At 43.7% G+C, this 13,027-nt stretch overlaps 1 long non-coding RNA gene across 1 annotated transcript; it reads left to right on the forward strand.

Annotated features, from left to right (window-relative positions):
- The first annotated feature begins 7,731 nt into the window (after nucleotides 1-7,731).
- LOC139705784 (uncharacterized) lies at nucleotides 7,732-12,574 on the forward strand. The gene is made up of 2 exons (XR_011707607.1): nucleotides 7,732-10,759; nucleotides 10,858-12,574. It is a non-coding gene; the product is annotated as an uncharacterized lncRNA (long non-coding RNA).
- Nucleotides 12,575-13,027: the final 453 nt, after the last annotated feature.

Below are 13,027 nucleotides of genomic sequence, written 5' to 3' on the forward strand. Positions count from 1 at the left end.
CTATAGAAGATTAAGTCCCTGAAAGCTGCAGAACCCAAGGGTAGAGGCAGTGGGCAGAGTTCTTGGGGATCTGAAAGAGGTCCAAGAATATACAAATACAGCCCTACTTTTCATAATTATATATTAAAGGTGCCATTCTATATTACACTGCAAGGGGTTTTTTCCCCCCAATATTTAATTTACCTAACTAGTAGTTTTTCCTGGATTATTTTCTGTATGGCAACAGCAGCAAGGAATAAAATATAAACTCATTTATAGGATCATTACCATGTACATATAATAAACTATTGAAAATATTTACTTTTGGCGGCGGGACAGAGCTTCCAATCACTCCTGCAAGGTAGGCAGGCCTGCGACCCACCGGCAGAAGAGGAGCAGTCGCCTGCTGAGAGGCTGAGCCGCCCCCTCCCCCTGCGCCGGCATAGTAGAGGGAACTGGGACCAAACACAGAGCAGGCCCAGCGGCCTGCTGAGGGGCAGAGCCGCCCCCCACCCCCCTCGCCTGCCAGGTAGGGGAAGGGTGACCACCGACAGAAAAGGCCCAGTGGCCCGCGGCGGGACAGAGCTTCCAATCACTCCTGCAAGGTAGGCGGGCCTGCGACCCACCGGCAGAAGAGGAGCAGCCGCCTGCTGAGAGGCTGAGCCGCCCCCTCCCCCTGCGCCGGCATAGTAGAGGGAACTGGGACCAAACACAGAGCAGGCCCAGCGGCCTGCTGAGGGGCAGAGCCGCCCCCCACCCCCCTCGCCTGCCAGGTAGGGGAAGGGTGACCACCGACAGAAAAGGCCCAGTGGCCCAGGGCGGGACAGAGCTTCCAATCACTCCTGCAAGGTAGGCGGGCCTGCGACCCACCGGCAGAAGAGGAGCAGCTGCCTGCTGAGAGGCTGAGCTGCCCCCTCCCCCTGCGCCGGCATAGTAGAGGGAACTGGGACCAAACACAGAGCAGGCCCAGCCGCCTGCTGAGGGGCAGAGCCGCCCCCCACCCCCCTCGCCTGCCAGGTAGGGGAAGGGTGACCACCGACAGAAAAGGCCCAGTGGCCCAGGGCGGGACAGAGCTTCCAATCACTCCTGCAAGGTAGGCGGGCCTGCGACCCACCGGCAGAAGAGGAGCAGCCGCCTGCTGAGAGGCTGAGCTGCCCCCTCCCCCTGCGCCGGCATAGTAGAGGGAACTGGGACCAAACACAGAGCAGGCCCAGCAGCCTGCTGAGGGGCAGAGCCGCCCCCCACCCCCCTCGCCTGCCAGGTAGGGGAAGGGTGACCACCGACAGAAAAGGCCCAGTGGCCCGCGGCGGGACAGAGCTTCCAATCACTCCTGCAAGGTAGGCGGGCCTGCGACCCACCGGCAGAAGAGGAGCAGCCGCCTGCTGAGAGGCTGAGCCGCCCCCTCCCCCTGCGCCGGCATAGTAGAGGGAACTGGGACCAAACACAGAGCAGGCCCAGCGGCCTGCTGAGGGGCAGAGCCGCCCCCCACCCCCCTCGCCTGCCAGGTAGGGGAAGGGTGACCACCGATAGAAAAGGCCCAGTGGCCCGCGGCGGGACAGAGCTTCCAATCACTCCTGCAAGGTAGGCGGGCCTGCGACCCACCGGCAGAAGAGGAGCAGCCGCCTGCTGAGAGGCTGAGCCGCCCCCTCCCCCTGCGCCGGCATAGTAGAGAGAACTGGGACCAAACACAGAGCAGGCCCAGCGGCCTGCTGAGGGGCAGAGCCGCCCCCCACCCCCCTCGCCTGCCAGGTAGGGGAAGGGTGACCACCGACAGAAAAGGCCCAGTGGCCCGCGGCGGGACAGAGCTTCCAATCACTCCTGCAAGGTAGGCGGGCCTGCGACCCACCGGCAGAAGAGGAGCAGCGGCCTGCTGAGAGGCAGAGCCGCCCCCTCCCCCCGCGCCTGCAAGGTAGTCGGAACTGAGACCACCATCAGAACAGGTCAGACCTGCAACCGAGAGACAGAACAGGCCCAGTGGCCTGAGGAAGGGTAGAGCCGCCCCCCCCCCACGCCTGCAAAGTAGGCGGACCTGCGACCCACTGGCAGTACAGCCCCAGAGGCCTGCAGAGGGGCAGTGCCGCTGCCTGCGCCTGCAAAGTAGGCAGAACTGCGACCACCGACAGAACAAGCCTAGCGGCCCGCAGAGGGACAGAGCCGCCGCCCGCGCCTGCAAGGACGGCGGACCTGCTACCGACTGGCAGAGCAGGCCCAGCGGCCTGCCGGCGTGGTAGGCACATTGCCCCAATTGGCGGAGGGGCAGAGCCGCCGCCCGCGCCTGCGAGGGAGACTTTGCAACTATACAAGACCAATATAAATATATAGGGGGAAAATTCAATAGCACAACAGTTTCACCAAGAAGAAAGGAACGCGAACAGTATGAAGAGACAAGGAAAGAAAGGACCACAAGCATTGCAGGTCAACTCAACTTTAGAAGAGGTAATAGCTGCAGCTGATGGAATGTCAGATAAAGAATGCAGGATATACATGCTTCAGATGATCTGGAGTCTCAAGGAAGACATCAGACAGCAAAATCAGACAATGAAAGATCACTTCAACAATGAATTACATAAACAAATCCAAGAAGCAAAAGATCAACTATACAGGGAAATAGAGGTTATAAAAAACAAACAAACAGAAATCCTAGAAATGCAGGAAGCAATAAGCCAACTTAAAAACTCAATTGAGAATACTACCAGCAGAGTAGAACACTTAGAAGACAGAACATCAGACAATGAAGATAAAGTATTTCAACTTGAAAAGAACATAGACAGCTCAGCAAGACTGTTAAGAAACCATGAGCAGAACATCCAAGAAATATGGGATAACATCAAGAGACCAAATTTAAGAGTCATTGGGATACAGGAAGGAACAGAGTTTCAAACCAAAGGAATGAGCAATCTATTCAATGAAATAATTCGAGAAAACTTCCCAGACTTGAAGAATGAGACAGAACCCCAAATCCTAGAAGCCTACAGGACGCCGAATGTGCAAAATCATAAGAGACCCACACCTAGACACATTATAATGAAGATGCCCAACATACAGAATAAGGAGAGAATTTTAAAAGCTACAAGAGAAAGGAAGCAGATCACATTTAGGGGTAAGCCAATCAGGATAACAGCTGATCTTTCAACACAGACTCTGAAAGCTAGAAGATCCTGGAATAACATATTTCAAACACTGAAAGAAAATGGGTTCCAACCAAGAATTGTGTTTCCAGCGAAATTAAGCTTCAGGATGGAAGATGAAATTAAAACCTTCCACGATAAACAAAAGTTAAAAGAATTTGCAGCTAGAAAACCATCTCTTCAAAACATCCTTGGCAAAACATTACAGGAAGAGGAAATGGAAAATAACAATGAAAACCAACAGTGGGAGGTAGGACACTAAAGGGGGGAAAATAATCAAAGTGGAAAACAAACCATGTTTAGTAACATAAATAAACAAATATGGCTGGAAGAACAACCCATATCTCAATAATAACCCTAAATGTTAATGGCTTAAACTCACCAATCAAGAGACACAGGCTAGTAGAATGGATCACAAAACAAGACCCAACAATATGCTGCCTACAGGAGACGCATTTGATAGGAAAAGACATACATAGGCTGAAGGTGAAAGGTTGGGAAAAATCATATCACTCATATGGACTTCGGAAACAAGCAGGAGTATCCATACTCATATCAAATAAAATAGATTTTAAGCCAAAGTTAATCAAAAGGGATAAAGAGGGACACTACATACTGCTCAAGGGAACCATACACCAACAAGACATAACAATCATAAATATATATGCCCCAAACAATGGTGCAGCTATGTTCATCAAACAAACTCTTCTCAAGTTCAAGAGTCTAATAGACCACCATACAATAATCATGGGAGACTTCAACACACCTCTCTCACCACTGGACAGATCTTCCAAACAAAAGTTGAATAAGGAAACTATAGAACTCAATAACACAATTAATAACCTAGACTTAATTGACATATATAGAATATACCACCCAACATCAAACAGTTACACTTTTTTCTCAGCAGCACATGGATCCTTCTCAAAAATAGATCATATATTATGTCACAGGGAAACTCTTAGACAATACAAAGGAGTAGAGATAATACCATGCATCCTATCTGATCATAATGGAATGGAACTGAAAATCAACGATAAAAGAAGGAAGGAAAAAGAATACATCACTTGGAGAATGAACAATAGGTTACTGAATGATCAATGGGTTATAGAAGACATCAAGGAGGAAATTAAAAAATTCTTAGAGATTAATGAAAACACAGACACAACATATCGGAATCTATGGGACACATTGAAAGCAGTTCTAAGAGGAAAATTCATTGCTTGGAGTTCATTCCTTAAAAAAAGAAAAAACCAACAAATAAATGATCTCATACTTCATCTCAAAATCCTAGAAAAAGAAGAGCAAAACAACAGCAAAAGAAGTAGAAGGCAAGAAATAATTAAAATCAGAGCTGAAATCAATGAAATCGAAACAAAAGAAACAATTGAAAAAATTGACAAAACTAAAAGTTGGTTCTTTGAAAAAATAAACAAAATCGACAGACCCTTAGCCATGCTAGCGAAGAGAAGAAGAGAGAGAACTCAAATCACTAACATACGGGATGAAAGAGGCAATATCACAACAGACACTTCAGAAATACAGAAGATAATCAAAAATTATTTTGAATCCTTATACTCCAATAAATTAGAAGATAGTGAAGGCATCGATAAATTTCTTAAGTCATATGATCTGCCCAGATTGAGTCAGGAGGATATAGACAACCTAAACAGACCAATATCAATTGAGGAAATAGAAGAAACCATCAAAAGACTACCAACTAAGAAAAGCCCAGGACCGGATGGGTATACAGCAGAGTTTTACAAAACCTTTAAAGAGGAACTAATACCAATACTTTTCAAGCTACTTCAGGAAATAGAAAAAGAGGGAGAACTTCCAAATTCATTGTACGAGGCCAACATCACCCTGATACCTAAACCAGACAAAGACACTTCAAAGAAAGAAAACTACAGACCAATATCTCTAATGAACCTAGATGCAAAAATCCTCAATAAAATTCTGGCCACTCGGATACAAAGGCACATCAAAAAAATTGTGCACCATGATCAAGTAGGATTCATCCCTGGGATGCAAGGCTGGTTCAATATAAGGAAATCAATAAATGTTATTCACCACATCAATAGACTTAAAAATAAGAACCATATGATCATCTCGATAGATGCGGAAAAAGCATTCGACAAAGTACAGCATCCCTTTATGTTCAAAACTCTAGAAAAACTAGGGATAACAGGAACATACCTCAATATTGTAAAAGCAATCTATGCTAAGCCTCAGGCTAGCATCATTCTGAATGGAGAAAAATTGAAGGCATTCCCTCTAAAATCTGGAACAAGACAGGGATGCCCTCTCTCACCACTTCTGTTCAACATAGTTCTCGAAACACTGGCCAGAGCAATTAGACAGACGAAATAAATTAAAGGCATCAAAATAGGAAAAGAAGAACTTAAATTATCACTATTTGCAGATGACATGATTCTATACCTAGCAGACCCAAAAGGGTCTACAAAGAAACTATTAGAGCTAATAAATGAATTCAGCAAAGTGGCAGGATATAAAATCAACATGCATAAATCAAAGGCATTCCTGTATATCAGCGACAAATCCTCTGAAATGGAAATGAGGACAACCACTCCATTCACAATATCTTCAAAAAAAATAAAATACTTGGGAATCAACCTAACAAAAGAGGTGAAAGACTTATACAATGAAAACTACAGAACCCTAAAGAGAGAAATAGAAGAAGATCTTAGAAGATGGAAAAATATACCCTGTTCATGGATAGGCAGAACTAACATCATCAAAATGGCGATATTACCAAAAGTTCTCTATAGGTTTAATGCAATGCCAATCAAAATCCCAACGGCATTTCTTGTAGAAATAGAGAAAGCAATCATGAAATTCATATGGAAAAATAAAAGACCCAGAATAGCAAAAACAATGCTAAGCAGGAAGTGTGAATCAGGCGGTATAGCGATACCAGACTTCAAACTATATTACAGAGCAATAGTAACAAAAACAGCATGGTACTGGTACCAAAACAGGCGGGTGGACCAATGGTACAGAATAGAGGACACAGAAACCAATCCACAAAACTACAACTATCTTATATTTGATAAAGGGTCTAAAAGCATGCAATGGAGGAAGGATAGCATCTTCAACAAATGGTGCTGGGAAAACTGGAAATCCATATGCAACAAAATGAAACTGAATCCCTTTCTCTTGCCATGCACAAAAGTTAATTCAAAATGGATCAAGGAGCTTGATATCAAATCAGAGACGCGCCGTCTGATAGAAGAAAAAGTTGGCTACGATCTACAGTCGGTGGGGTCGGGCTCCAAATTCCTCAATAGGACACCCATAGCACAAAAGTTAATAACTAGAATCAACAAATGGGACTTACTCAAACTAAAAAGTTTTTTCTCAGCAAAAGATACAATAAGAGAGGTAAATAGAGAGCCTACATCCTGGGAACAAATCTTTACTCCTCACACTTCAGATAGAGCCCTAATATCCAGAGTATACAAAGAGCTCAAAAAATTAGACAATAAGAGAACAAACAACCCAATCAACAAATGGGCCAAGGACCTGAACAGACACTTCTCAGAGGAGGACATACAGTCAATCAACAAGTACATGAAAAAATGCTCACCATCTCTAGCAGTCAGAGAAATGCAAATCAAAACCACCCTAAGATACCATCTCACTCCAGTTAGATTGGCAGCCATTATGAAGTCAAACAACAACAAGTGCTGGCGAGGATGTGGGGAAAAGGGTACACTTGTACATTGCTGGTGGGACTGCAAATTGGTGCAGCCAATTTGGAAAGCAGTATGGAGATTTCTTGGAAAGCTGGGAATGGAGCCACCATTTGACCCAGCTATTCCCCTTCTCGGTCTATTCCCTAAAGACCTAAAAAGAGGATGCTACAGGGACACTGCTACATCGATGTTCATAGCAGCACAATTCACAATAGCTAGACTGTGGAACCAACCTAGATGCCCTTCAATGGATGAATGGATAAAAAAAAATGTGGCATTTATACACAATGGAGTATTACTCTGCATTAAAAAATGACAAAATCATAGAATTTACAGGGAAATGGATGGCATTAGAGCAGATTATGCTAAGTGAAGCTAGCCAATCCCTAAAAAACAAATGTCAAATGTCTTCTTTGATATAAGGAGAGTAACTAAGAACAGAGTAGGGTCGAAGAGCATGAGAAGAAGATTAACATTAAACAGGGATGAGAGGTGGGAGGGAAAGGGAGAGAGAAGGGAAAATGCATGGAAATGGAAGGAGACCCTCAGAGTTATACAAAAGTACATACAAGAGGAAGTGAGGGGAAGGGGAAAAATAATACAAGGGGGACAAACGAATGTCAGTAAAGGGGGCAGAGAGAGAAGAGGGGAGGGGAGGGGAGGGGAGGGGAGGGGAGGGGAGGGGGGATAGTAGAGGATAGGAAAGACAGCAGAATACAACAGACACTAGTATGGCAATATGTAAATCAATGGATGTGTAACTGATGTGATTCTGCAATCTGTATATGGGGTAAAAATGGGAGCTCATAACCCACTTGAATCAAATTGTGAAATATGATATATCAAGAACTATGTAATGTTTTGAACAGCCAACAATAAAAAATTAAAAAAAAAAAAAGAAAAAAAGAAAATATTTACTTTTTAAAAAAAGCATCCCAGCCTTCATGGTAACTTCTAACCATTGCTATTTTCTCAGTTGATAGCTAATTCATAGCCAATACACCTGGAAAGCTGTGTCCCATCTATCTTTTTTCCAAATTTTTTGGCACATTACAGTTGTACGTAATGGATTTGTTGTTTCATATTAACACACACACACACACAACTATATATATATATTTGGCTAATAGCACTCCTCAGCACTTCCTGCCTCCCTCCCATCCTCCCATTCCCTGGTCCCTTTCCTCTGCTTTACTGATCTCCCTTTGATTTTCATGACATCCTAGCTTTTTTTTCTTTTTCCTAGCTTCCATATATGAGAGAAAATGACTTGATGTTCTGAGTTTGGGTTAATACAATGTTAAGAAATTTTGCTTAACATAATGTTCTCAAGTTCCATCCATTTCCCTACAAATGACATTATTTTATTTTTCTTTATGGCTGAATAAAACTCCACCGTGGATATATACAATATTTTCTTTATCCATTCATCCATTGATGGACAGACACCCAGGCTGGTTCCATAGTTTGGCTATTGTGAATTGTGCTCCTATAAACATGGGTATGCATGTATGATGACTCTAATTTTTCAGGATAAATGCCCAGGAGTGGTTCAGCTGGGTCATATGGTGGTTCCAAGCCTAGTCTTTCATGAAACCTCCACACTAATTTGCATAGTATTTGTACTAATTTACACAACAGTGTAAAAGTGTGCTCCACTCCATCTTAACCCTGGAGACTCCATTTGTGTACCAAAGAAGTGACTTAACATTGGGGTTCACAGATCTACTTCTGCAGATCAGAACCTAGCAAACAACTGTAGTGCCAAGTCATTTCAAATAATGATTAACTCTTACCAAAATCAATGTTAATGAGTCTTAAGCAGTGTTTCCAAAACATTTTAAAGAGGCTATTTAATTTCCCTGTTGGTTGAAATACAATGAATGTTCACACTATGCTTAGGCATCAGCTACTCACCAGCTGCCAAGCAATTCTAAGTTTTGTATATGTTTCCATGTGATCTCATAGAAACTCTAGACAAGACAATTGTTACTATCATCTCCATTATACAAATGGGATAACTGAGGCATAGAGAGACTAAAATTGCAAGTTCTATTAGCAGAGTCAAGATTTGAGCCCAGAAGGCTTCCGGGATCATGCACTCAAAACCACTCTGCCTTACATTCAGGCTTTTACTGCAAGGGGTTGATGCTTCCTGGGCCAATAAGGCAATTAACAGGCTTCCCTAGGCCTTTGAGCACTGAACCACAATCTCAAAAAATGATTAGATACTTTTCCAGAGTGAACTATCTCTCAGCTCAGTGTTCGGTGTTTCCCAGAGTAGGTTTCTCACAACACTGCTTCCATGGCACTTTAATACATGTTAGATGAAAACAGAGGTTCCATGTTTAAATGATTTTGGGAAATGCTGGGCTACACAATGTACTGGCCTGCAGGTTTTGCACTCATTTTTATGCCATGTCTTCTTTGTTGTTGTACCAGGTATTGAACCCAGGGATGCTTAACTACTGAGTCACATCCCTGGCCCTTTTTTATATTATATTTTATTTAGAGATAGGGTCTCGCTGAGCTGCTTAAGGCCTTGCTAAGTTGCTAAGGCTAGCTTTGAACTCATGATCCTCCATCCTCAGCCTCCTGAGACACTGGGATTATAGGCATGAGCCACTGCTCTGGCAATGGTCCATGTCTTTAACCCAATAAACTTTATTGGATTAAAGTTTGCCTCACCAAAACCCACAAACCAATAATCTTTCACTCCCACCCCCCACCCCCGTTTGCTGATACTAGAAGAAGACAACAAAGGATGGAGGGTGGGAAAACTGCAAGAGCCTCCTGCTTAGAGAGAAGTGGGGATGGGTCACACAGGGAGAGCTCACCTTGGGCCTTAATCCCAGTCTTATCCATTAGTCCATTTTGTTCTGTTCTAAGAGAATACCACAGTCTGGGCAATTTATTAAAAAGCAAGTTTATTTCTAAAGAGCTCTGGAGGCTGGGAATTCTAAAGTCAAGGGCCCTACATCTGGTGAGAGGCGTTTGTACTGTGCATTTCCATAGTAAAATGTGGAAGGGCGAGAGAATGCTAAAGAGCAAGAGATCGAACTTCAGATGTTAGTCCTTCTAGAATTGGCATTGATCCATCACAAGGGTGGAGCCTCATGACCTAAACACCTCACCTCCCCAGGCCCTGCCTCCCAACACTGTTGTTTCATAGTGTTTGCACACACTTTGGGGGACACTTCAAACCACAGCATTCAGCCCCTGACCCCCCAAATTCATGTACTTCTCACACACAAAATAGTTTTTTATTCCAATGAAGCCAGATAGGCAAGGGTCCCATCCAGAGAATAGAGGAATTGAAATGTTAATGCCTTCAGAACCCTTCCACCACCCTTATCAAGAACTTGCCCCAGCTCCAACCTGTTGCTAAATTAAACACTTCCTCCCTACAGGGAGTTATAAAGATGTTAATGTCTTCAGGGCTGCTCCATCCTGCCCTTCCCCCTTCAGCCTACCTAGTTGTACCTTTTGGCCATCTCACTGAGCATCTCCTGGGCCTAGTCACATATGCAGGAAGGAGAGAGATAAAGGGAAGAGAGCAGGAGAACAAAGGAAGCCTAGGACATATATAAAAAAGCAAAACACCCTTGCTTCTTGGGATAACAGGATACCAGCTATGGCCCCTTTCTCGCTCCCGAGAGAAATCTATGTTACCCCCTTTTAAAATAAACCCTGTTTTATATGCTTGCCTTGGCGTGCTTCTCTAATGTTCAAACTTCAACATGCAAGGGAGCAGAACTCGCCACTGATAATTGGCAATATCAACAATAGCCCAAAGTTTTAATGTAACAGAAAATTAGAAGCTACTTTTGCTACAAATACTGACTCTTCATTTGGACTTTCAGATACCCAACAGGAAAAAGCTTGACATTTCTGCCTTCATTTTGTATCTGTCTTCAAATTCCTGCTCTGCAGGTAGGCATGTTAATCATTTAAGGAATGTTCATGTAAAAACTGGTAATACAAGGTTTATTAGCCCTAAGTTTACATAACTTATCTCATCCCTTTTTAAGACTGAGGATACCAAGATAAAAATAACTAAGGTACTTTCAAGATTTACAAGAATGTTCAACTGCCGCTTTTACAACATCCTGTTCCAGATCTCTGGAGTGGTGCCTACAAGTCTCCAGTCACTGCCCTATACCTTCTCCAGGAACAGCAGAGCCTTGCAGATGGATCACCCCATGAGACTGCTCCCCTAAGCAGAAGCAGTCATCTCATGGGAACTGAACTGCCCCAGGATCATAGGTCTTCTGGATAAACATCCTGAGCAGCAAAGGGAGATTGACCCTCCAGTGATAAGGACCTCTCCAGAGCCACCATGAAGAACCAAGATGAGATGTGTTAGTCAGCTCTGTGTTAATAGATGACCAAAATACCTGACAAGAACTACTAAGAGGTGGAAAAGTTTATTTTGGCTCATGGTTTCAGAGATGTAGTCCATAGTCAACTGACTCCATTACTCTGGCCCAAGGTGAGGCAAAACATCATGGTGGAAGGGTGTGGTAGAGAAGTGCTGCTCAGTTCATGGCAGCTAGGAAGCAGAGAGAGAAAGGAAAGGGGCCACAGGAAAGATGAACCAATCCTTCCAGGTCACATCCCTAGCGACCCACTTCCTCCAGCTGCATATCACTTGTCATTCAAACTCAGTCCATTTGAACTAGGATAGAGTGATTAAATTACAGTCATCGCAATCCAACCACTTCACCTCCAAAGAATCCTGCATTAACACAGAAGCTTTTGAGACACACTTCATATTCAAACCATAACAACATGTAATGCTGAAATAATGATACTCCCATTTGCTCAGGCCTCACCAGTCTTTGGACTTTATACAAATACCTCTGCCTACGAGATCCAGATCCCAAAGTCTCCTTAAGCCCCTTCCTGGTATGTCTCCTGTGGCTCTTCTGCTCTCCCACAGTTGCTCCTCACTGAAGACCCTTCCTGAGAAGTTTTTTGAGGGTGGAGCCTCATCTTGCTATTCATATTGGTATCTCCTATTCCCCTATCCTGGGCCTAAACCCTCTGGTCAAGTTGGCTGGGTGCTAAGCAGAAACAGGGCACTGGGCCATAAAGTCAATGCTGTGAACGTGGAGACAAGTAACTGTGCTAGGTTCTCCAGTAGTCATGTTTTGTTACATACAACAGACATTTGTTAAGTAACTATTACGTTTTGGAAAGGATACTAGAAGACATATATAGAATATATATAAACATAAAGGATATAAAGGACATATAAAAGATATAAAAATGAAGACATAAGCAACAAGTAGGTCAAGACAGGTTCCCTGTAACAGCGTAGGAACTCCCAATGCCTACTCAGACTAATCCCCCACAAAACTAGCTTTTCTTAGAAACTGGGAGAGTAAGAAAAGAGAAATTCTTATTCTTTTTTTTTTTTAAATAGATTTTGATGGGCCTTTATTTTTTTTTATTTATTTATATGTGGTGCTGAGAATTGAACCCAGTGCCTCATGCATGCTAGGCAAGCACTCTACCACTGAGCCACAACCGCAGCCCAGAAATCTTATTCCTGTTGATAATGGTTATGAGCAGCTTAGGAAAACATCCAGGCAATAACTGAAAGCATCTATTTGTTACCAGAATTAAGGTCTGGGCTACCTTCCACTCAAAAGCCAATATCTAGGAGATGAGAGTTGGGAGGAAAGAAGCAGGTTTGTTTGAGGATTGGCAAGCCTGAGAAAATGGATGGGCTATATCCTTAAAGTTCCATCTTAAGGATGTCAGGCACCAAAAGGGCCTTTTTTTTTTTTTTTAAACTGGAGATTGAATCCAGGGTCCTCTAAGCACTCTTATTCTGGAGCTAGAGCAGGGCAGGAAGGCTACATGCTGAGCAGGCTCTTTGTCATCCAAGGTGTATGTCTCCTGTTTTTCTTTTACTCAGCAAAGGCAATGGACCTCAGCCTCCTGTGGTTAGTTTTTACTTTCAGTTAGGAAGCAGATTACTTTTCTCCAAGTTAAACTCCACAGCAATTTACATGCGTTGCGTTAATCTAGACCAAAATGTCAGTTGCTTCTGGGCAATTCATTTCCCAGAGGAAAGCACTGTCAATTTAGAAAACCAACTCTACTTCTCTTCCAACCAATAGGACAAGTCCTAGGAAAAATGGTACATTTCCACATACCACTGCAGGCTCATGTGGCTTCCCTCCTCTCTCA

The sequence above is a fragment of the Marmota flaviventris genome, chromosome 5 (genome assembly GCF_047511675.1).
Source record: "Marmota flaviventris isolate mMarFla1 chromosome 5, mMarFla1.hap1, whole genome shotgun sequence".
NCBI lineage: Eukaryota > Metazoa > Chordata > Mammalia > Rodentia > Sciuridae > Marmota > Marmota flaviventris.